We start from the raw sequence: 27100 nt of genomic DNA, 5'->3' as shown, positions 1-27100 counted from the left end.
TAAGTGACTAGCATAAGTTGTCCAGCCAGCAAGAGAAAAAACAATGTTACTTAAACTCAGGCCTCTGGGATCCCAGTTGAGGTTTCCCACACCACTTCTCCCTGTATCTTTACAGCTGAGTAAGTTTTAAAACCGTTTCTGGGGTTGATTAAAGTCTTCTTTTTTCTTTCAGTAAAATTTCCCAGTTTTACTGGGGACGCTGAAAGTACTACAGGGAAGGTATTTTCTGACTTTAATGAGCAAAGAAATCCCTCCTGAAGCTCGTTAAAACCTGTCTACACTACCTGCACCAGAATCATTACTGATGTAAGACATTCAAAGTCTGGAATTATGCTGTTATCTCATAAAATACATAATTTGAGCCAATCCTGACAAATATTGGTATCCCTTTATTCAAGCATAGCTTTCAACTTCCAGAGAGCTAATAAATTGGATTCTAACAGTCTTCAGAGAATATGCAATAAGATAAAAACATCTTCCAAAAATTTACAGTGTATCTTAGGATGAGCTGAAACGTCAGCCACCATTGCAGATGCATTTACGGGATTTTTAGAGTAGCACACTTCATCATAAACAGCTCTGTGATTCAGTATAGCATTAATAATGGAAAGAACAACCTTTAAAATAAAGTAAATGCATTTGGAACAGTTACTGAGGTGATATCTGTCTCCAAAATCTCAGTTAATAACTTGCGAGTTGATATGATATATTCCTTAGCCTATCCTGTCGGGAAAGATTTATCTTTTGTGTTAAACTTCAAGCTGAAAAATTAAAATAAAACTTGATATCTCTGCAGTAAACTGCCTTCCTGCATTTCCTTCCTCTTTTTAATTTCTATTCTTACCAACTTTAGAATTGTTTCTTTGACCCTATGCAATATTTCAATAAGTGGTTGAGATGCTAGATGACTGCTAAAACAAAGTTGTAAATAAACTATGCCTATGCACGTACACATATACATCTCAAGGTGTTAATCAAAAAGGACATAAATCATGAATGCATTTTGCCTTCATACAAATGAAAGTTACAACCACGTGTCCAATGTATTTTAGTCCTATTACTTTTCTTTACAGCTGCTGTCTCAAACTGTTTCAGAGGCCGTGAGTTCATTTGAATTTTCTTGCCTAGTACCCAGTAAGTCTCCCTTTATGCCTCCATGCTCCCAAGGCACTGCTCCATGCATATGTGTCGTGTAAATAGAAATGCTGAAATATGGAAACGAGAATCTGTTTTTTCATTTTCTCTTCCCCCTTCTCCTCCCATTTTTTTCATTTTCCCCTCTTTTCCCTTCCCTCTCCTTCCTCCCATCTCCACTCCCCTCTCTTCCACCTACCCCATCTCTCACCTTCCAGCTTCTCACTCCTTGAATGCCTTCTTTCTTTTCTCCCCAACATACCTAAGTGAGCAGTCGGGAAGAGCTGAAGGGAAAACAGGTGTTGAACCTCTGTGACCCTCTCATCCAACACTAAATTAACAGCCTGTAAGAGAATTCACAGTGATGCTAACAGAGCTCCCTGAAGGGAAAAAAATTATTTTCCTTTATTAATATAGTTGCCAACCAATAAAGTCTGAGTGTATCAAGATGAATCCCACATTGGCCAACAAAACCTATATACAAAACATGGTTGAATAAACTTGACCCTGCTTGCTTTCCACACACTGCTCATTAGCAGGAAAAGGCGAACAACAGAAGGATCCTTTGGGCACTGTGCTGAGGTAATTTTATAAATGCCACAGTCATGTTTTAATACAATACCAAGATACGGCACTTACAAGGCTACATTTTCCAGATCTCATCAGAATGAAAATAGAAGCTTAAAATTCTAGAAGACTACTAAAAAGACAGACTTGAATACCATGCCATATTTTAAAAAAAGAAAAAGAAAGGCATTTTTCTAAAGGCTAATAAAGAAATTTTTTTTAAAAAATTGACAAATCAATAAAAATATATTCCATTTCCATTCTACTACTAATAATATTCAAATTATAAAACTAAAGTCTATCCTTTTCATGCTTTTTCCTTATATCCAGTGATATGCCTCACCTGTCTGTCAGATGAGAAAAGAAATATCTAACAGCCCTCCAGGTCAGCTAATTATCTAAGAATTGGACATACCAGAACTGTCAAATCCCCATTGTTTTTTTTTTTTTTCTTCTTTTCTTCCCCAAGACATGTTGGATGGGCGGGGGAGGGCGGGGGGGGGGGCGGGGGGGGCGGGGGAGGCAGGGCTGGTGCAGGGAGGAGGGGGACTGGAATTCCCACAAGAATTTCTCTCATAAATAGGACATTAAAAATATCTGAAAAGGGAAAAGTAAACCAGTGTTTTGATGTGGAATCTTGCAGCAGCTTACAAACCACATACATGTGGTAAATAAAAGATGCAGTGGTTTATCTTCCATTCCAACCACTCCTTTTGAACAAAAATATACAAAGTCATTATCATCATCAACAACAAATACTTATGAAGTCCCCTATTATGAACACACCCATCTCATTCAGGATCAAATGAGTTATGGCACACAGGTGCTCTGAGACCTGACCTCACCTGCCTCACTCACAATACCCCTTGCTCCACCAACAGCAATTTTCCAAACAGCCCCTGCCTCAGTGAATTTCCACAGTCAACGCCCTTTGTTGAAAAAGCCTGTCTTCAGTTCCCCACTTGCCTAAATCCTATTCAACCATCTAGATTCAGGTCACACCCCACTTCCTTTAAGGATTCTTTCCTGATTTTAACATCTAAGTTACTATCACTATTCTGATTATTAAGGGCACACTTTGTCCCTAACTAAGAACTTATTATTGCATTTTCCAGCTCAGTCCTTAGAAAATGGAAGATGCCACAAGATTCTCCTTCAAGGAGCTTCAATCACCTTGGGGATGGAAAACTCACCAAAGAAAACCACACAGGGCTATACTTAAGGGTACAAGGCAGAATGTAAGCAGAGTTCAGAGTAAGAAGAAACAGAATACGTTTAGGAAACAGGAGCAGACAGCATGTTCAGTGAGAGTCATTTAATGTTCAAAGGGCACCTATAAGGTATCATCAAGAATGTGGTTCCTTGACTCTTGCACTGTTGCTGGGAAAGTAAATTGATACAGCCACTATAGAGAACAGTATGGAGGTTCCTTAAAAAACTAAAAATAGAATTTCCATATGACCCAGCAATCCCACTACTGGGCATATACCCAGAGAAAACCATAAGTCAAAGACACATGCACCCCAATGTTCATTGCAGCACTGTTTACAATAGCCAGGACACGGAAACAACCTAAATGCCCATCAACAAATGAATGAATAAAGAAGATGTGGTACATACGTACAATGGAATATTACTCAGCCATAATAAGAAACGAAATTGGGTCATTTGTAGAGATGTGGATGGACCTAGAGACTGTCATACAGATTGAAGTAAGTCAGAAAGAGAAAAACAAATATCGTATATTAATGCATATATGTGGAACCTAGAAAAATGGTACAGATGAACTAGTTTGCAAGGCAGAAATAGAGACACATGTAGAGAACGAACATATGGACACCAAGGGGGGAAAGTGGTGGTGGGGGGGATGAACTGGGAGACTGGGATTGACATATATACACTAATATGTATAAAATAGATAACTAATAAGAACCTGCTGTATAAAAAATTAAATTAAATTAAAAAATTAAGAGAAAAAGAATGTGGTTCCTTGAGGTTCACTGAGATTGGAAAGCCTTTTCCACAAATATGATAAACTCTACTACAGAAGAGCAAGTGAATACCTCTAAGTAAAAATTAAGCTTTTTATTACTTTATGCCTTCATGTGACGTCTTTGGGGAAAACATTGAACTTAACTTGTCTGTTAAAAAAATGCATAAATAACAACAAACATACAAACAAACAGCTTTACAATGAAGTTTACTGTTAAAAGTGTTTCTAAAACTAAGAGAATTCACTGTGGAATTGGAAAATACCACGATGCTTTAGAGATCATTAATTAGTCCTCAGCACCTCATCAATCCTAGTTATTCAAGATTTAACCAGGAGTAATGGGAATAAATTAGGCAGAAAATTTATGCTGAATATCAGGAACATTTTCTTAACCATTAAATCAATTAGACAATAGAATTTAAAATTAGATATTTAATGTGAAAGATGGAACCAGGAAAGAGAAAATACAATATCAAGAATAAATGAGAAATCGTAGTTTTAAAAGGTTCTCCATTATCATTAGCCCATCCTTCTGTGTTTGGAAAGAATGATACTTTGGATTCCTATTCAGATCACTGTATATTCTAAACATTTCAAAAGTTCAGAATATACTTACTAAAATAAAGAAGTTAAATTTATCCAAGACCAGCAAATTCTGCTGTAGAAATCTTACTAAATCCCAGAAAATTTGGACATCCTTTTTGAATATCTACTGAGAATATCAGAAAGTCAGCAACTATTCTTTGCATATTGTTCTGGAATATAATCTTCCAAAAACAGTCAAAAGACACCATGCAGGCTATCAGGATATTCCAATTCTGGGCTATATATAATGAAATCCAACAGAGCTTGGAAAGTAACGCAGAGGAGAAAACTTACTTCCAGCAACATAGGGGAAGAGACACGATGGCCAACCCTTCCAACTGAAAGTAATTAAAATACTGAATAAAATAAGCTACTAAGAGTATGGTTCTAAAAATGCACCAATACGTTAGCAAGTTATGCTCAGAGGCCAAAAACTAGGCAAAATTAGGAAGTCAGGCAGAGAAGTAGAGCTCTGAGCACGTTTGCTGCAAGCAAACTTGAGCTTTAGTTTTACACCAATGAAGGGCACAGAGGACAACGAGATCATGGTCCACCCAAGGTGGGCAGTCTAATAGAAGACTCCTCTGCATGAAGTTGCAATTCCAAAGGCATCTGACCTTAGTATAAAGGCAAACCAAAAATAAACCTAGTCAAGTGAATGCAAGGATAATTGTTTATCTCAAATTTGATACTGATTGAGAGGGAGATTTCCTTCAGAATTTATAAACATAAACTAATCCTCATGAAGTTTTGCCTTAATTTACATTACCTGAGTGACATTAAGAAACTAAACAAGGGCTTCCCTGGTGGCGCAGTGGTTGAGAGTCTGCCTGTTGATGCAGGGGACACGGGTTTGTGCCCTGGTGCGTGAAGATCCCACATGCTGCGGAGCGGCTGGGCTCGTGAGCCATGGCCACTGAGCCTGCACGTCTGGAGCCTGTGCTCCGCAACAGGGGAGGCCACAACAGTGAGAGGCCCACGTATCGCAAAAAAAAAAAAAAAAAAAAAAAAAAAAAACTAAACAAAACCGAGAACTTAGTTTAAAGTAGTTCTGGGCTAAAAGTGCCCCCTGGCATCTGACAGAATCAAATGTAAATTTTCTCTGAAACAGCATGCCCCATATATGTTCTCAAAGAATTCCTACTAATTAAGTTCTAGGAAAAATAATATTGCATAAAAAAACCAACCAAACAAAATACAGACTTGGGCAAGACACCTTGAGTGACATATAGAAGAACAATAGTCAGAAAATTCAGACCAGAAAAATCTTCAGATAGTGGAGTTATCAGACATAAAATATGAAATTAATATATTTGATGTATTTTTAAAGTAAGAAATTAAAAATATGAAGAGAGAAAAAGGAAGCATATTAAAAACAAAGATATCCAGAAATGAAAAATATCATCATTCCCATTAATAACTCAGTGAATAGGTTTCACTGCTGTGGTAGCCAGCCTTTGAAATGGCCCTAAATAATCCTTCCTGGTAGTCACACCCTTGTATGGTACATTCCTACAATGTACCAGAGTTGGTTTCTGTGACCAACAGAATATGGTGCAAGAGATGGTACGCACTTCCGAGTTTAGGTTTTAAAAGGTGCTGTGCCAGATGTGCAGCACTCAAGGCCACAGGCACACAGTTCCCTCGCAGAGAGGCCTCAGGAAAGAATCTTGGTCAAGGTCAGTAACAGTGGAGCTAAGGACACCTCAGGAGCACCCCAGAACTCGGAGGAGTAAACACTCCTGCTAAGACAGATGACACAATTTGTATCACAAAACACTGTACTGGCCAAGCATTCATGACTGTGTGTTCTCTGTGGGTGATGATAGCTCATAAGGAAGATAAACCAGAGTTCCTTTTTTTTTTTTTAAATGCTGTGGCTTCTATTTTCTGTGTGTGTGTGTGTGTGTCTCACACATCACTATCATCATCACCATAATCATCTCTCATCACTCTAGAAGAAGCCCAACCTGCCAAAAAATGAGGAAGCCTCCTGCCAACAGCCCCATAAGCAAGCCTGGAAGTAGGTCCTCCCGCACGCTCACATGACTGCAACACTAGCTTGCAGACTGAATATAATTTCATGAGAGACCCTGAGCCAAACCACACACCTAAACTGTTCCTGGACTCCTGATTCTCAGAAATTCTGAGAGAAGATACGCGTTATTTTATATTGCTACGTCTTAAAGTAATTGGTTACATAGCAATGGATAACTAATGTATAACTTAGACATAGCTGAAAATAGAATGAGCTACAAGACAGAGAAAAAAATTTCAGAATATTGGACATAAAGACAGAGACATGGAAAGTTGGAAAGCTAAGAAACACTGAGGATAGATTCAGATGGTGTAATATATATCTAAATCAAGTTCCAGAGGAAAAGAGAGAATGTACTAAAAATATATGGTTGGGCTTCCCTGGTGGCGCAGCGGTTGAGAGTCCGCCTGCCCATGCAGGGGACACGGAGTCGTGCCCCGGTCCGGGAGGATCCCACATGCCGCAGAGCGGCTAGGCCTGTGAGCCATGGCCGCTGAGCCTGCACGTCCGGAGCCTGTGCTTGCGGGAGAGGCCAAAACAGTGAGAGGCCCGCATACCGCAAAAAATAAATAAATAAATAAAAAATATATGGTTATACTTTTTAAGATCAAACCACAGACTCAAGAAGGTCAACAAATCCTAAGCAGAATAAATAACAAGAAAACCATACCTAGACATATCAAGATTTAATTGAAAACACCAAAGATAATAAATATTATAAACAGAAAAAGAAGAGAGACAGTTTGCCAATGAAAGAGCAAGAGATGAAACCCAACAGCAACAGTGACACCAGACAACAGTAAAATCCCAAAAGAAGTACTTCAGGCAGAAGTAAAGTGACCCCAGATGAAAATTCTGAGATTCAAGAAGGAATGATGGACAAAGGCAGAAATGAATACATGGGATAATCGAAAGAGACACAGACTGTATAAAACAAAAATAATAATGGCTTGTGTGGTTAGGATAAAAGATATGGCACTAATATTTATGGCAGCAATAGCATAGAAGTCAAAAGAGGTTATGAGGGAGGAAGGTGATGGGAGTTAAAGTGTGGAATGGTCTTTATATTATTTGGGAGAAGGTAGAAATATTGAGTTACTTTAGTCTTTGAAAAGTAATCATAGTGAAATTTATATGATAGCAACTAAATGAACAGAAATATAGTGAATAACCTTTACACCAATAGTGTAGAGAGGAAAAAAAAGGAATGAGAAGAAAAATAATCAATCCAGAAGTAAAGAAGAGGGAGAAAAAGAAACATAAATGAGACAAGCAGTCTTCAAAATAAATTGCTAGAAAAAATATTCAACATATCAGTAATTACAATAAATGTAAATGGATTTAATGTTCTAATTAGCAAAACTGTTAAACGGATTGTTTGAGCTGGTTGTATTCTGTTGATAAGACACATAACCAAAGTACATGCCCCAGTAAGATTGAAAGTAAAAAGATATGAAACTAAACCGAAAGAGAGTTGGTATACCCATACCAATATCAGAAAAAGTAGACCTCAAACAAAAAGCATTGCTACAGATAAAAGTATGTAGCCATGGGGGCAGAGTCAAGATGGCGGTGTGGGAAGACGTGGAGTTAGCATCTCCCCACAACTAGGGCACCTGCTGGTAGCTGGTGGGGAACTCTGAGCCCCAAGGAGATGGGAGGAATCCCAGAGCAAAGCGGTAGGATGTAGGGGAACCAAGTTGGGGAGGAGAAGTGGAGGCCAGACAAGATCGGTGCCCCTGAATCTGGGGAGATTAGGAGAGGCAGGTGGGAGGGACTCTCCAGGAAGAGCGGGAGAGGAGCAGAGGGCGATCGCCTGGCCCACTCAGCTGGGGAGCCTGCTGAGCTCCCAAGCCAGTTCCTCCCCCTCCAAACCCCCATCCAGGCCACATGGGTCTTTGAGGACATAGGAGGGAGGCTGGGGAGATCAGGAGAGGCAGGAGGGAGAGGCCCTCTGGGAGAAGTGGGAAAAGAACCGAGGGCAATGGCCCCGCCCACTCGGCCCCGGGAGCCTGCTGAGCTCCCAAGCCCATCCCCTGCACTCAAAAGCCCCCTCCAAGTCACAGGTCCTTGGGGGAATAGGAAGGAGGCCAAGCGGACAACAGGAGAGGCAGGCAGGAGGGACCCTTGGGGAGGAGTAGGAGAGGAGAGAAAGGCATTTGCCCTGCCCACTCAAGCCCAGGAAGCCTGTTGGGCTCCCAGGTGAGGTCTCCTGCCCTCTGACATCAGGGGTGGGGGCACGCCTGGGCCCCTTCTGTTCCTTGAGGCTAAGCCCCACCCCCCACAGCCCCCGGGGTCTTTTCCAGCCCTGTGGGTCCTGAGCATTGGCCCTGCCCACTGCCCAAACCTTGCCCTTACTTATGCCAGGCTCTCCAAAGCCAAGGCCCTCCCCACTCACTTACTGGTTTTTTTTTCTTTTCTCTCCTATTTTTTATATTATGGTACTCATGTACCTTCTGGTTGTTGATTCATTTATATTTTTATTTTTTACATTCTTTCTAACATATCTGTGACTTTCCAAGTCTAATTTTATCTTTTACTTTGTTACTGTTCTCTTTTTTTTTTTTTTCTTTTTGCCACCCCACATGGCTTGTGGGATCTTGATTCGGGAGCCTGGGGTCAGGCAGAAGCTCCTGCGGTGGGAGCTCTGAGTCCGAACCACTGGACTAACAGAACCTCAGACCCCAGGGAATATTCATCAGAGTGAGTTCTCACAGAGTTCCTCATCTCATCACCAAGACAGCTTTACGCAGTAGCCTACGAACGCCACCTCAGGTCAAACAACCAGTAAAAGAGGAACACAATCTCACTCAAAAAATAATAATAATAAGAGGGCAAAAATATGTGTCACAGATGAAAGAGCAAGGTAAAAACGTACCAGACCAAATAAATGAAGAGGAAATAGGCAATCTACCTGAAATAGAATTCAGAGTAATGATAGTAAAGATGTACCAGAATCTCGGAAAAAGAATGGAAGCACGGACTGAGAAAATATAAGAAATGTTTCACAAAGATCTAGAAGAACTAAAGAATAAACAAACAGAGATGAACAACATGATAAATGAAATGAAAAATACACGAGAAGGAATCAATAACAGAATAACGGAGGCAGAAGAACAAATGAGTGAGCTGGAAGACAAAATGGTGGAAATAAGTGCTGAGGAGCAGAATAAAGGAAAAAGAATGAAAAGAATTGAAGACAATCTCAGAGACCTCTGGGACAACACTAAATGCACCAACATTCGAATTATAGGAGTCCTAGAAGAAGAAGAGAAAAAGAAAGGGTCTGAGAAAATATTTGAAGAGATTATAGTGGACAATTTCCCTAACGTGGGAAAGGAAAGAGTCACCCAACTCCAGGAAGCACCCAGAGCCCCATACAGGATAAACCCTAGGAAAAACACACCAAGACACATATTAATCAAGCTAACAAAAATTAAATTCAAAGAAAAATTGTTAAAAGCATCACGGGAAAAACAAAACATAACATACAAAGGAATCCCCATAAGGTTATCAGCTGATTTTTCAGTGGAAACTCTGCAGGCCAGAAGGGAGTGGCAGGATATACTTAAAGTGATGAAAGAGAAAAACCTACAACCAAGATTATTCTACCCAGCAAGGATCTCATTCAGATTCGATGGAGAAGTCAAAAGATTTTCAGACAAACAAAAGCTAAGAGAATTCAGCACTGCAAAACCAGCTTTACGACAAATGATAAAGAAACTTCTCTAAGTGGGAAACACAAGAGAAGATAATGACCCACAAAAACAAACCTAAAACAATTAAGAAAATGGTAATAGGAACAGACATATCGATAATAACCTTGAATGTAAATGGATTAAATTTACAGCCAAAAGACACAGACTGGCTGAACAGATACAAAAACAAGACCCATAGATATGCTGTCTACAAGAGACCCACTTCAGATCTAGGGACACATATAGACTGAAAGTGAAGGGATGGAAAAAGACATTCCATGCAAATGGAAATCAAAAGAGAGCTGGAGTAGCAATACTCATATCAGATAAAATAGACTTTAAAATAAAGAATGTTACAAGAGACAAGGAAGGACACTACATAATGATCAAGGGATCAATCCAAGAAGAAGGTATAATAATCATAAATATATATGCACCCAACATAGGAGCACCTCAATACATAATGCAACTGCTAACAGCTATAAAAGAGGAATTTGACAGTAACACAAAAACAGTGGGGGACTTTAACACCGCACTTACACCAATGGACAGATCATCCAAACAGAAAATTAATAAGGAAACACAAGCTTTAAATGACACAATAGACCAGATAGATTTAATTGATATTTATGGGACATTCCATCCAAAAACAGCAGACTACACTTTCTTCTCAAGTGCACACGGAACATTCTCCAGGATGGATCACATCTTGGGTCACAAATCAAGCCTCAGTAAATTTAAGAAAATTGGAATCATATCAAGCATCTTTTCTGACCACAATGCTATAAGATTAGAAATCAATTACAGGGAAAAAAAAGGTAAAAAACAAACACATTGTTATTTAACAACACACTATTAAATAACCAAGAGATCACTGAAGAAATAAAAGAGGTAATCAAAACATACCTAGAAACAAATGACAATGAAAACACGATGTTCCAAAACCTATGGGATGCAGCAAAAGCAGTTCTAAGAAGGAAGTTTATAGCAATACAATCCTGCCTCAAGAAACAAAAAACATCTCAAATAAACAATCTAAACTTATACCTAAAGGAACTAGAGAAAGAAGAACAAGCAAAACCCAAAGTTAGTAGAAGGAAAGATCATAAATATCAGAGCAGAAATGAAACAGGAACAAAGAAAACAACAACAAAGATCAATAAAACTAAAAGCTAATTCTTTGAGAAGATAAACAAAATTGAAAAACCATTAGCCAGACAAATCAAGAAAAAGAGGGAGAGGACTCACATCAATAAAATTAGAAATGAAAAAGAAGTTAAAACAGACACTGCAGAAATACAAAGCATCCTAAGAGACTACTACAAGCAACTCTATGCCAATAAAATGGACAACCTGGAAGAAATGGACACATTCTTAGAAAGGTATAACCTTCCAAGACTGAACCAGGAAGATATAGAAAATATGAACAGACCAATCACAAGTAATGAAATTGAAACTGTGATTAAAACTCTTCCAACAAAAGTCAAGGACCAGATGGCTTCACAGGCGAATTCTATCAAACATTTAGAGAAAAGCTAAAACCCATCCTTCTCAAAGTCTTTCAAAAAATTGCAGAGGAAGGAACACTCCCAAACTCATTCTATGAGGCCACTATCACCCTGATACCAAAACCAGACAAAGATACTACAAAAAAGGAAAATTACAGACCAATATCACTGATGAATATAGATGCAAAAATCCTCAACAAAATACTAGCAAACAGAATCCAACAACACATTAACAGGATCATACACCATAATCAAGTGGGGTTTATCCCAGAGATGCAAGGATTCTTCAATATACGTAAATCAATCAATGTGATACACCATATTAACAAATTGAAGAATAAAAACCATATGATCATCTCAATAGATGCAGAAAAAGCTTTACACAATATTCAACACCCATTTATGATAAAAACTCTCAAGAAAGTGGGCATAGAGGGAACCTACGTCAACATATTCAAGGCCGTATACGACAAACCCACAGCAAACATCATTCTCAATGGTGAAAAACTGAAAGCATTTCCTCTAAGATCAGGAACAAGACAAGGATGTCCACTCTCACCACTATTATTCAACATAGTTTTGGAAGTCCTAGCCACGGCAATCAGAGAAGAAAAAGAAATAAAAGGAATACAGATTAGAAAAGAAGAAGTAAAACTGTCACTGTTTGCAGATGACATGATACTATACACAGAGAATCCTAAAGGTGCCACTAGAAAACTACTAGAGCTAATCAATGAATTTGGTAAAGTTCCAGGATACAAAATTAATGCACAGGGGCTTCCTGGGTGGTGCAGTGGTTGGGAGTCCACCTGCCGATGCAGGGGACATGGGTTCACGCCCCGGTCCAGGAGGATCCCACATGCCATGGAGCGGCTGGGCCCATGCGCCATGGCCGCTGAGCCTGTGCGTCCGGAGCCTGTGCTCGGCAACGGGAGAGGCCACAAGAGTGAGAGGCCCGCGTACCGCAAAAAAAAAAAAAAAAAAAAAAAATTAATGCACAGAAATTTCTTGCATTCCTATACACTAATGATGAAAAATATGAAAGAGAAGTTAAGGAAACACTCTCATTTACCATGGCAACAAAAAGAATTAAATACCTGGGAATAAACCTACCTAGGGAGATGAAAGACTTGTATGCAGAAAACTATAAGACACTGATGAAAGAAATTAAGGATGATACCAACAGATGGACAGATATACCATGTTCTTGGATTGCAAGGATCAATATTGTGAAAATGACTCTACTACCCAAAGCAATCTACAGATTCAGTGCAATCCCTATCAAACTACCACTGGCATTTTTCACAGAACTAGAACAAAAAAATTTTTTAATTTGTATGGAGACACAAAAGACCCCGAATAGCCAAAGTGGTCTTGAGGGAAAAAACATAAGCTGGAGGAATCAGGCTCCCTGACTTCAGACTATACTACAAAGCTACAGTAATCAAGACAATATGGTACTGGCACAAAAACAGAAATATAGATCAACGGAACAGGATAGAAAGCCCAGAGATTTACCCACGCAACTATGGTCAACTAATCTATGACAAAGGAGGCAAGGATATACAATGGAGAAAAGACAGTCTCTTCAATAAGTGGTGCTGGGAAAACTGGACAGCTACATGTAAAAGAATGAAATTAGAACATTCCTTAACACCATACGCAAAAATAAACTCAAAATGGATTAGAGACCTAAATGTAAGGCCTGACATTATAAAACTCTTACAGGAAAACAGAGGAAGAACGCTCTTTGACATAAATCACAGCAAGATCTTTTTTGATCCACATACTAGAGTAATGGATATAAAAACAAAAATAAACAAATGGGACCTAATGAAACTTCAAAGCTTTTGCACAGCAAAGGAAACTACAAACAAGACGAAAAGACAACCCTCAGAATGGGAGAAAATATTTGCAAATGAATCAATGGACAAAGGATTAATTTCCAAAATATATAGACAGCTCATGCAGCTCAACATAAAAAAAGAAACAACCCAATCCAAACATGGTCAGAAGACCTAAGTAGACATTTCTCCAAAGAAGACATGCAGATGGCCAAGAAGCACATGAAAAGCTGCTCAACATCACCAGTTATTAGAGAAATGCAAATCAGAACTACAATGAGTTATCACCTCACACCAGTTAGAATGGGCATCATCACAATATCTACAAAGAACAAATGCTGGAGAAGGTGTGGAGAAAAGAGAACCCTCTTGCACTGTTGGTGGGAATGTAAATTGATACAGCCACTATGGAGAACAGTATGGAGGTTCCTTAAAAAACTAAAAATAGAATTACCATATGACCCAGCAATCCCACTACTGGGCATATACCCAGAGAAAACCATAATTCAAAAAGACATATGCACCCCAATGTTCATTGCAGCACTATTTACAATAGCCAGGATATGGAAGCAACCTAAATGCCCATCGACAGACGAATGCATAAAGAAGATGTGGTACATATATACAATGGAATATTACTCAGCCATGAAGAGGAACAAAATTGGGTTATTTGTAGAGATGTGGATGGACCTAGAGACTGTCATACGGAGTGAAGTAAGTCAGAAAGAGAAAAACAAATATCATATATTAACGCATATATGTGGCACCTAGAAAAATGGTACAGATGAACCGGTTTGCAGGGCAGAAATTGAGACACAGATGTAGAGAACAAACCTATGGACACCAAGGGGGGAAAGCCGTGGAGGGGTGGGGATGGTGGTGTGATGAATTGGGAGATTGGGATTGACCTGTATACAGTAATATGTATAAAACAGATAACTAATAAGAACCTGCTGTATTAAAAATATAAATAAAATAAAATTCAAAACTTCAAGAAAATAATAAATAAATAAAAATCAAAAGAAACACGTAGTTTGCCCCTCAAAACCAGCACTCTCCAAATCACCTAGTTTGGTTAACAAATCCACCAATAACTGTAACAGGAAAAAACATGAAATGATTTTCATTTTTTAGAAAAGTTCAGTGAAAGCATGATGGTAGTAACTATGTTAGTGGACAGGCAAAGATTCTAGTGATTGGGAATGATCTTCACCCTTTAGAAGAATGGGTTGGACACTTTCCGTGTGACATGATAACACAATACAAAAAAACAAAGTCCCTACTGAATATTTACAGTAGAGTTGTAGCAAATCAGCCAGGTGTTTGTTCAAAATAGCATCAATTCTCATTTTTTTCAATGAGGTATAAAGATAGGCTAAGGAATTGTTAACAGGGTCCCTTGGCTGGAAGCACTCTCAGAGCATGAAGGTCCTCGAGGCAGAGATCTGAAGGTCGAACAGGGAATGGAGGGTGCACACCCCACCCAGCAGCCAGGAATCTATTATCCACCATGAGTTTCTGTTAAGTGAAGGAAAACGCCCTCCAGTAATGAGAGGTCTGCAGCCAGGTGCAGTCAAAACCCAATTGCATCCTGCAAGCCAAAGAGTTTGTTTCATGTGAGTTTTTTAACTCCAGACACTAGAAATCTTTCAAATGACCTGCTGCAGTAGTTTTCAGTCTTCAAGTTCTCCTTTGCATTATTTGACCGATGTCAAAAAAACGATCGAAGAAATACATCTCAATGCAGAGCTGCATTTTTTTTTTTTCGGTTTGCCTAACATGCCCCTCCATTTTGCTACACTTCCTAAAAATTAAGCAAGGGCACTTCTGCAGTGTCATGGTTGTTGGCAGTGAGACAGGTTCCTCAATACCACATTTACACCTGGGTAATTCTTCGCAGTCCTAATTGGTCTGAGAGCCGATGCTGACTTGAAGGTCTGTGATCAGTGACGAATAATCAAATGATTCCCGAATCGCTAAGGTCACAGAGTCCAGAAATGACAGAGCTCTTTCCTGCACATTGCTTCTTCCTGCTGGGTTTTCAAAAGAGGCTTCACCTAAATGATGATTAGAGAAACAATTCCAACAACTTCCCTCTAAAGTGTGGTGAATACAACTTTGAGTTCAGCTACATCATCACTTTCCACAAAGTGACACCTGGACAGATGCTGTTTAACTTTGCTGTGTAAGCGGATGCCGAGTCGTCTGAGGTTGTTAGAGGAATCCTTTCCGTGTTGAAGGCTACACTTCATGGTTCTGCAGCTGAGAGGAAAGTGGGGCTGAAAACAGCCCATGCTCTGCTTGCAGAACCTCTGCCCTTGTGCACGGTCACCTCCACCCAGAGGAAGGCACATCTTTTTCCTCCCAGCAAGGCCCCCTGTGCTGACCAAGATTTACACTTTCAGGGCTGTGACCACCCAGAAGAGGCCCCTTTCTCTAATTCATATACATGTGCCGAAAAGCCAGGCGTGGCACTCCTCATGATGGTTAGTGTGACCTGATGAAAAGAACACCCACTTGAGAGTCTTTGAAACCTTCAGCTAAATCTCGTGAACCATTTACTGTCATCTGATCTTGGGAAACTTAAGTAAAGCTCTGAGCTATAGTTTCCTCATTTTTAAAATGGGGATAATATTTTTGTAAAACTTGCAAGATTGACATAAAGACTAAGTTAAATAACATAAAAGTACATAATAGATGTTCAGGAAATTTAACTTTCCCTTTCTTTTCACCATCTTTCTGGTTTGTATTGCAGTAATGAACATTTGTATAGTCAGTTTACCATTTGCTGACTTTATTTTTTTCATTCTACCTTAGATCTTTTTAAAAAAATTTATTGAAGTATAGTTGATTTACAATGTTGTGTTACTTTCAGGTATACAGCACAGTGATTCAGTTATATATTATATATATTCTCTTTCAGATTCTTTTCCCTTATAGGTTACTATGAAATATTAAGTATAGTTTCCTGTGCTATACAGTAGGTCCTTGCTGGTTATCTGTTTTATATATAATAGTGTGTATATGTTAATCCCACCCTCCTAATTTATCCTCCCCCCCACTTTCCCCTTTGGTAACCATAAATTTGTTTTCTATGTCTGTGGTCTATTTCTGTTTTGTAGATAAATTCATTTGTATCTCATTCTTTATAGATTCTATATATAAGCAATATCATATAACATTGTTCTTTCTCTGAGGCCACCATCACCCTGATACTAAAACCAGACAAAGGTACCACAAAAAAAGAAAATTACAGGCCAATATCACTGATGAACATAGACACAAAAAATCCTCAACAAAATACTAGCAAACCGAATCCAGCAATACATTGAAAGGATCATACACCATGATCAAATGGGATTTATCCCAGGATGCGAAGATTTTTCAATATTTTCAACTCAATCAGTGTGATACTCCACATTAACAAGTTGAATAATAAAAACCATATGATCTCAATAGAAGCAGAAAAATCTTTTGATAAAACTCAACATGTATTTATGATAAAAAGTCTCTAGAAAGTGGGCATAGAGGGAACCTACCTTAACATAATAAAGGCCATATATAACAAACCCACACCTAACATCATACTCAATGGTGAAAAGGTGAAAGCATTTCCTCTAAGATCAGGAATAAGACAAGGATGCCCACTTTTGCCACTTGTATTCAACATAGTTTTAGAAATCTGAGCCACAGCAATCAGAGAAGAAAAAGAAATAAAAGGAATACAAATTGGAAAAGAAGAAGTAAAACTGTCACTGTTTGCAGATGACATGATAGTATACATAGAAAATTCTAAAGTTTCTGACTATTTATATATCTATCTCACTTAATGCTCCTGAAGCACATGGGAAAATGGAGACAAGGAGACACATGCTAATGGTTGACCTAGGATATGACCATAGCTGGTCACAGGACTGTCCAATGGCTTCAGGTTGGGATTACTAAGATTGTGATACCTTAGCAGAAGAAGACATAACAGGAGATATTTTGCTAATATAATCATAGCATGAACCTAGAAATAAAGCCACTCACCATTCACCAGAGATTTGCAGTTTGGAAGTTCTTCAGTCTCTATGGAGGGACGATGAAACCAGATATGCCATGTTCTCCACCAAGTCTTCTGCCTTGTAAAGAAAAAGCAAAAATAATGCAACCATGGCCTCAGGGAATGACAGTAATATTGTTAGAGTGTCAGAGAATATAAAATTTGTTTCCAGGTCTTTTTATATTTAAAAGTAATTATTGAACATCTATTATATCTTCAATATAATTCTAACTTTCAGGATACAGCACAGAATACAGCAGACAAAATATCTGCTCCCAAGGACTTTACACTCTAGTGGGAATAACCAACAACAGACAAAGTGACAAATAAATACATATCAGGAGGTAATACATTCTATTAATAAAAATAAAGCAGAGATGGAGGAATATAAGAGAATAGATCCTCTGTGAGGCAGGGGTATGGGCTGACATAGTTAAGGAGATCTCTGATAAATGAATATTGACATTATTTCCAAAAACAAAATGTAGTGCTTTGTTCCCTTTTAAAGAAAAATAACAACAAAATAAAACAAACAAAAACAAAAAGCAAGCTCAGAAGTTGAGACCCTGCCCTTACTTTCATAATTCCCATCTCCACTTTTACTTTTCCCCTGTGAAATCTACAAGCACACAGCACTGAGGCTCCCAGAGAATGAGACTTCCTTCCCAACCTCCTCTTTATCTGAATTTTCCCTCTGGGCCAACAATTCCTATCCTCTGATATACCAAGAACAACAACACAGCTCTCTTTGAATGTGAAAATCTTCAGGAACATTACAAAATTTCTCTCATATTCAACTTACCAAGAACACACTGGCATACTTTTAAGCGCATCTTGAAACTTAAGCAGTAGCAATGCATAAATAGTATTGCAATCAAGTAGAAAAGGATTTAGGCACTTTAATTTGTTTTCCTGCCCCAGAAGGACAGATTTGATGAAGCAGGACTCTCCATTAAGTTTTCTGAGTATGAAGCTAGATAATACAGCAGAGATTACTGACTCAATGCCCTCATTGTGTAAGTGAGGATCTAGGGTCTGGGAAGTTTAGTGATAATAGTTGTTCATACTAATGGAGGCCTATGTGCCTGCAAGTGTACCAAGTGCTTTATTCCCTGTGTTAGTCAAAGTTCTCCAGAGAAATAAAAATAAAATCAATAGATTTCTCTCTCTCTCTCTCTCTCTCTCTCTCTCTCTCTCTCTCCACACAGAGAGAGAGAGAGAGACAGACACAAACAGAGAGAGAGAGACACAGAGAGAGACACACACAGAGAAAGAGAAGAGGCTTTAAGGAATTGACTCCTAAGGAACTGCCAAGACTTAAACCTATAGGGCAGGCTGGCAAACTGGAAATTCAGATAAGAGTTGGACACATGCACCCCAATGTTCACCACAGCCCTATTTACAATAGCCAGGACATGGAAGAAACCTAAGTGTCCACCGACAGAGGAATGGATAAAGAAGATGTGGCACATATATACAATGGAATATTACTCAGCCATAAAAAGAAATGAAATTGAGTTATTTGCAGTGAGGTGGATGGACCTATAGACTGTCATACAGAGTGAAGTAAGTCAGAAAGAGAAAAACAAATATCGTATATTAACACATATACGTGGAATCTAGAAAAATGGTACAGATGAACTAATTTGCAAAGCAAATTAGTTAGAGACAGACATAGAGAACAAACATATGGATACCAAGGGGGGAAAGGGGGGTGGGATGGACAGGGAGATTAGGATTGACATATATACAGTACTATGTATAAAATAGATAACTAATGAGAACCAATAGCACAGCACAAGGAAATCTACTCAATGCACTGTGATGACCTAAATGGGAAGGAAATCCAAGGAAGAGGGGGTATATGTATCCACGTGGCTGATTCATTTTGCTGTACAGCAGAAACTAACACAACATTGTAAAGCAGCTATACTCCAATTTAAAAAAATTAAAAATAAAAAAAAAGAGTTGACGTTACAGTTTTGAGTCTGAAATCCACATGCTGGAAAAGAAAGCAGGTTTTCTATGTTGCGGTCTGAAGGAAGAATTGCTTTTTCTTCAGGAAATCTCAGACTTTGTTTTTGAGATCCTCACCTGATTAGATGAGGCCCACTCACACTATGGAGGGTAATTTGCTTTACTCAAAGTCTACACATCTAAAAAGTACCTTCTCAGCCACATGGAGACTAGTATTTGACCAGATGACTGGGCACCATAGCCTAGTCAAATTGGCACATAATATTAACCATCATATTTCTTTTATCTTATTATGAAATTAACATTATTATCGCCTACATTTTATAAAGCAGAAAACTGAGGGCTCAGAGATCTCAGGGGACTTGTCTAGGTTACACCACTAGGAAACATCCGTATGGGACAGACTTGAACAGAACCCACCTTTTCAACCATCGGCTCTCTGGCTCTGGGTCTCTCCATTAGCATAGAGGTAGGTCCAGAATCCACATTTATTGATTCCTATGTCCATAAGACTGTTAAACCTCATCTGATTAGGACCATCAGGGACACTCCTTGTTAACTAACTGCAGCAAAGAGACCACATATGAAGAGGAACCATCGGGCATCTCATCAACTAAAGGAATAGAGCTATTACAGGATTTGGGGAGAAGATGCAAGGCAGGTAAAAATCAAGCAATTCTGATAGGCTCAGGACCAAGCAGGACTACGTATAACTGATTAACCTGAAGCCTGGGTTCCATAGTGGACTCAGGGTTCTATTTCCTTAGATACTACGATATTCATGTAAATGTAGAAAGTTGTGTCTTAAAAAGCCCATCTGAAGCTCTGCAGCTGGGTTAGAAATCAGGCCACTTCTCTGTTTCAAAGTGACTCAGATCTTCCAGGAGAGAATGAGATATTCCATTCTTATGGATGATTTCTCATCACTCTGCTTTATTTTTAATTAACAAAAAACAGTCTTCACAGGTCCACAATCCCAGGTGCTGAACAGACAAAGATGAGTAAGACATCTTAGAATCCTGGTAAGGAGAAAAGGCACAGCCACCGAGTAATCACAATGCAGTGTGATGGGGGCAAGGACAGAGGGAGAGACAAGTAAGCTGGCCTCAGGAACGCAGAAATATTACAGCAAAGGTGGCTTCAGTAGAAACAGATGAATCAGAAGAATGAGTAGTTCACCAGGTGAGGAAATAAGAAAGACAGATTACGTCCAAACAACTACAAGGTAGTATGATAAGTAGTAGAATGGAGAACTAAATAAAGTGCTTAGAGCTAAACTAATTCTGCCTGACTGACTACCTCAAATTTATCGATATTATGCTCTTTGAGGCCCTGGGACATTGCATATCCTGTTTCCTCTTCTGCAAAGTCGTCTCCATGCCTACCCCAGTCACTACCCTCCCCTCACTGGCCTAGTGACCACAACTTACCCTTCCAGTCTCAGCTGAAATATGTCCTCTGGGAAGCCTTATTATTTTCACAACTAATGATAGCAAAAATAACAATAATAATAGAGTAATAATGAAAGTTTACTGAGTAATTTCTATATGCCATGCATTTACAAACCACATCATCTCATTTAATTATTACAAGAACCCATGTGATAATGGTCACGCATTTTGTGGAGGCCACTCAAGATTAGTTAAGTAATTTGTTCTAGTTTAGTTAGCTCAAAAGTGACAAAACCAGGATTTGAATTCATTGAGTCTGATTCCAAAAACAACCTAGCATCTTAACCACGAAGGTTTTCTGCAGCATTTTCTGCCCTGTGCAAGCATAATCAACTATACCCTCCTTTGTGCCAACTCTGTATCTTTATGCATCTGTGTTATGGTACTATCCTCAGGCTATTAGCCGTTTTTCACATGGCTCAAACCATCATGAGGTCTTAAAAGGGGTATTTAACTTGATATCAATCCCTAGTGCCTAGAACTGCTATCTACACACAGTAGAAATTCAGTAAATGTTTGAGAATGAATGAATGGATGGGACCCACTATGTGAAACTCCACATAGGTCACTGTCAGGTATGTTGTCTGAGAATGAACTATGAAGGGTCATGTCATACCCAGGCAACAGGCATTCATGGTGGCTAGGGGAGGAAATGGGCAAAAGAGTGGACAAAGTCCAGTGTAAAGGCTGCAGCATCACTACGCTATTGAGAGATGGTCCAGACATCCATTGCCTATTCCTTCCAAAAATCCCTCCAGGTAGGAGATGGTCAGGGCCATCTGTAAATGGCTGCCCCTTTCCTAACACCATCCTCAACACACACACACACACACATACACACACACACACACACACACACACACACACACACACACACAGCTTTTATGCCCACACAGGAATATTCTGGCATCTCTAGTTGTCTCCAGTCGGTTACCTCCCAAAAGCTAATAATCCTCACTCACACATCTGCATTTTTAACTCAAGTCCTTACAACCAGGCGTTCCAAGTTCCTGTAAAGGAAGCAAACAGAAACAAAGAGAAAAAGAGCCTTATTGCTCCTGCAGTGTTCTCTCTGGGGACCTTTCCGCTCTTGGTTATGGGTGCTCTGTCTTTCTGCTGTTCTTTTCCTGCTTTAATTTAGAGAACAGAGTTCTGATTGGATTAACTGCCAGGGCACTCTGGAAGAGCCCTTGCTCAGCAATATATGTCTGTCCCTTGCAGGGACACGGTATCCCCATATACCATGTCCTCTCCTGAGCTATCTATTGCTTCACATTTTATCCTCTGCACAAAAATTGGCCTTCAGTTCACACTTTGCAGCACCTGTTCCATTAATAACTAGGAAGGTCCGTTCAGCCAAGGGCCAGACATTCGCCAAGCATTGTTCTCATGCAGTACATCATCAGGTAGCAAGGAGTTATCTTTGCAGAGTTCACTTTCTTGATATTATGTCCCAAACAGAATGTTCGTGAAAATACATTTCACCTGTACATGGTAATAGAGTGACATTACTTCATTGAAATAATTAGACTGTATTTATTCTATAATATAGAAGTTAAAGTATATTTAATAAAACTAGCAGAATATGGCAATCTATTTGAAACATGGCATGGAATTCTGCCTTGTCTTTCAGTGACAAGACATTTTATAAGGACAAGAAGAAAAGTCTCTTCAAGTCCTGATTTGTTTTAATCTAGATAATGTCATGTAATAAAAAAGAAATAGCTTTGAAATCAGATGGCTCTGAGGTTAAACCCCGGGTCTGCCATTTAGCACTTGTGTGACCTTTGAGCAAATGACTTCACCTCTCTGAGCTCAATTCCCTCACTTGTAAAAAAGGATACTACTGACTATCTTACAGGATTGTGGAGGAATGATGGTAATACAGTATGCAAAGTACCGAACAGTGCTCCAACACAAGGAAGGTGTTCAATAAATGGGAATCTCTTTGCATAGGAGGTAGCAAGTAGGAAAGATCCCAAGGACCAAGACCTTGTTGCTCTCTTCATTAGCTACTCTTCCTGCTGTCCTGCTTTCTACTCCTACCCTCTCCTCTCCCAACAATCCTGGTAGCATGAGGGGCTGGCTTAGCAGTAGAACCAATACCCCTTTCTTCTCCTATTGGCAGACCAACATTTCATCTCAAATCCAGATTTTACCACAAATGAAGGTTCATTTTAGCGTACACCTAGGTTTAGAATTTACTAACAATCTCTGGCCACCGAAGCAGCCAATAGACACCGTAGCTATATTGCAACCCTTAATAGAAGCTTTTTAATACACCTTCTTGATAGTGTTCAGGAATGTAAGGAGACAACTTGAGTTATTTTTAATTCCTTTTGATGGCAAGGACTGTGTCCTTCGAAGGCCCACTTTGTTCCCAAATTAAACCATATGGGTTATGGTATTACAAGTTTTATGGCCCTCAACTTGACTATCAAATTTATAAGACCAGGGCTTTGTCTTTATCTTATTGTCATCCCTCAGCACCTAGCATAGCGTTGCATATGCTACAAACCCTTTAATAACACTTTCTTCTCCTGACTTGATTCACTTTGATATTGACCATCAAACCAAACAGGACCTCAACTACAGCTTACTCTAACCAATTTCCTATTCCCTTCTGTAAAAGATGATAGATGTATTCTTAAATAAATGAGGAGATTAAGAAGTGCTGTGCTAAATGAATCCTAGACTCTTGGCCCAGGAGTATGTTTCAGCGTCCTCAGAGAACTTACAGAAATGGCTGAATCACTGTCAGTGCACTTGAGAAACCCCGCAGAGGAAATGAGCTCCTGGGAAACTGGACACAAGCAAGTGTCATTTGGATTTATAAAAAGAGGAAGAATGTGTACTCATGAACTAGAGAGCACTGAGCTTGACATCTGTTCTGGGCAAAGTTCTAGAACAATTTTTTTTAAAAAACAATAGCTTCTGAGCACTTAGGAAAAGAAGTGGTAAACTTAGCATGAGCTCACTAAGAATAGTCCTGTCACACTAACCTCATTTCCTAGTGACAGAGTTACTGCACTGGGAGATCAGAGAAATAGAGTAGAAATAGTGTAACTAGATTTCAGAAAAGCTTTTGACAAGTTCTCTCATGATACCCTTGAGGGCAAGATGGGGGAAAAGCAGCCTAAATGATATTACAATTGTACAGACTTATAGCCAACGGACAATTAGTACCCAAAAGGAAATAATGATTGATCATACATTCAACAAATTGTTTTAATACAATTAACAATTTTTTCCCAACCTCTTATGCTTGCCCTATGTCAAGGGCTAGTGATTCAAGTTTACAGAGAATGGAGGAAATCAGACTTGACAGCAGCAACCTTCAAATGCTCCACTTGGGTGATTTGATTTTCAAAAGTGTTCATGTAAACCTGAGATTATGTCAGACAAATAAAGTGTCTAAAATGAGTGAGGCAATGCCTCTGCTCTTCTCTATGTAGACTGCATTCACTTTCTGCTCCATACACTAAGAGAAACTCTGCATTATATCCTAAAAGGAGTGATCAGGATGATGAAAAGACAGCAATAAAATCATATTGAGATGACAGAATGAAATATTAAAAAGAGAAAACCCACAGTTACTTTAGTGCCTTCAAAGAAGTAGAAGTGGGACAGAGCAGGAATTCCAGATGAGCTCAGAAAGGTGCTGAGTTTTCTACAAATGAATTTACTTAAGTGTGGACTGGAACACAAATACCCAGTGAGTGGCTGGAACCCATATCTTGCAATCTTAAAGTTTTTTTCTAAGTGTAGATTTTATAATCTCCCAAAGCAAAGATTCTACCAACCTCCTTGGTTATTTATCCCATGATTTAACTATAAGCTACTATATTTTTTCAACTTATTTTAAATCATGAAACATATTGAAAATATTTTAAAATACAGAGAAAACTGAACCAACATTCATATATCCACTACTTAAGTTTATCTAATTTGAACATTTTGCCATTTGCTTCAAATTACTTTTTACAAAATAAATCATTATAAGTATAGTTGTGTTTTCCTCTTCCCCACCCAGAGACAGCATTATCTTAAAGACGTATGAGCTTGTGTACTCTGGCTACGATATGTTTTATTTTTATGCCATGTGTATACATAATAATAATAAATAAATTTGTATTTTTGTAAGGAAACAAATACGAAGGAGTCCAGTTTACTGGAAGAAAAGAGATAATGCTTAGTGTTGAATGATGGGTATGAGTTATCTAGGCTTTCTAGGAAGAGGAGGGTGTTCCAGGTAGAGGAAACAGCAGTCTCAATCTTACAGAAGCAAGAAAAGAGTTGGCAATTTCAAAAAACTGCAAATAAGTTTATATTGCTTTAGGGAAGTTGGAAGTGTGAGAAGATGAAAACTGAGAAATCAACAAGGACCTGATCACAAAAGGCTTTATGCCAGAGAGGGACAGTTAAGAATTTTCATTATGAGAATAATATGATTTATATGCATGTTAGATAAACCTTGTCATGATGTGGTTAGAATGGGGTGGGTGGGGTAAAGACAGTGGGCTGGGAGTCAAGTTGGCAAGTATTGAAAAAGTCCAAGAAAGAGATGATGTATGGTGTTAGAGAATGTTCTAATTTTATTCTCTTATATGTAGCTGTTCAGTTTTCCCAGCACCATTTATTGAAGAGATTATTTTATCCATTGTATATTCTTTATTCCTTTGTCATAGATTAATTGACCATAGATGCATGAGTTTATTTCTGGGTTTTCTATTCTGTTCCATTGATCTATATGTCTGTTTTTGTGTCAGTAACATACCGTTTTAATGTATAGCTTTGTAGTATAGTCTGAAGTCAAGGAGCCTGATTCCTCCAGCTCTGTTTTTCTTTCTCAACATTGCTTTGGCTATTTGGAAAAATCCCATTTGAAAAATGCCATTGGTAATTTGATAGGAATTGCATTGAATCTATAGACTGCCTTGAGTAGTCATTTTGACAATATTGATTCTTCTAATCCAAGAACACAGAGTATCTTTCCATCTATTTGTGTCATCTTTGATTTCTCTCATCAGTGTCTTATAGTTTTTAGAGTACAGGTCTTTTGCCTCCTTAGGTAGGTTTATTCCTTATTACATTTGGTGCAATGGTAAATGGGATTGTCTCCTTAATTTCTCTTTTGGATCTTTCATTGTTAGTGTATAAAAATGCATAGCAAAGGAAACCATAAACAAAACAAAAAGACAAATTACAGAATGGGAGAAAATATTTGCAAACAATGCAACCGATAGGGAATAATCTCCAAAATATATAAACAGCTCACACAGCTCAATATCAAAAAAACAAACAAACAATCAAAAAATGGGCAGAAGATCTAAATAGGCATTTCTCCAAAGAAGACACACAGATGCCCAAAAAACACATGAAAATATGCTCAATATCACTAATTATTAGAGAAATGCAAATCAAAACTACCTCACACTGGTCAGAATGGCCATCATCAAAAAGTCTATAAATAATAAATGCTGGAGAAGGTGTGGAGAAAAAAGGAAGCCTCCTACACTGTTGGTGGGAGTGTAAAATGGTACAACCATCATGGAGAACAGTATGGAGGTTCCTTAAAAAACTAAAAATAAAGCTACAATATGATCCTGCAATCCCACTCTTGGGCATATATCCAGAGAAAACCATAATTCAAAAAGATACATGCAACTTGGAATTCCCTGCCTGTACAGTGGTTAGTGCTACACACTTTCACTGCTGAGGACTAGGTTAAATCTCTGGTCAGGGAACTAAGATCCCACAAGCTGTGCGCCGTGGCAAAAAAAAAAAAAAAAAAAAAAAAAAAGATACATGCACCCCAATGTTCATAGCAGCACTATCTACAATAGCCAAGACATGGATGCAACTTAGGTGTCCATAGACAGATGAATGGATAAGGAAGATGTGGTATATATATGCAATGGAATATTACTCAGCCATACAAAAGATGAAACAATGTCATTTGCAGCAACATTGATGGACCTAGATATTACCATACTAAGTGCAGTAAGCCAGACAAAGACAAATATCATATGATATCACTCATACGTGGAATCCAAAAAAATGATACAAATGAACTTATTTACAAAACAGAAATAGACTTACAGACATAGAAAACAAACTTATGGTTACCAAAGAGGAAAGGGGAGACGTATAAATTAGGAGTTTGGGATTAAAATATACACACTATTATATATAAAATAGATAACCAATGAGGACGTACTGTATAGCACAGGGAACTACACTCAATATCTTGTAATAAC

The 27100-nt window shown here is 38.6% G+C and overlaps 1 protein-coding gene across 12 annotated transcripts in view; it reads right to left on the bottom strand.

Moving 5' to 3' along the window:
- CAAP1 (caspase activity and apoptosis inhibitor 1) overlaps positions 1-27100 on the bottom strand; it is a 1159962-nt gene that overhangs the window by 798736 nt on the left and 334126 nt on the right. For 11 of the 12 annotated variants that reach the window (XR_013829209.1, XR_013829211.1, XR_013829212.1 and 8 more), the window contains one exon: positions 17400-17491. The gene's annotated coding sequence lies outside the window, so the exon portion shown is untranslated. Of the gene's footprint in view, positions 1-17399; positions 17492-19809; positions 19953-27100 lie in introns of all 12 variants that reach the window. The other variant, XR_013829210.1, reaches the window with a different exon arrangement.

The sequence above is a fragment of the Stenella coeruleoalba genome (genome assembly GCF_951394435.1).
Source record: "Stenella coeruleoalba genome assembly, chromosome: 7".
Lineage (NCBI taxonomy): Eukaryota > Metazoa > Chordata > Mammalia > Artiodactyla > Delphinidae > Stenella > Stenella coeruleoalba.
This window is presented reverse-complemented; position numbering and strand designations above follow the sequence as displayed.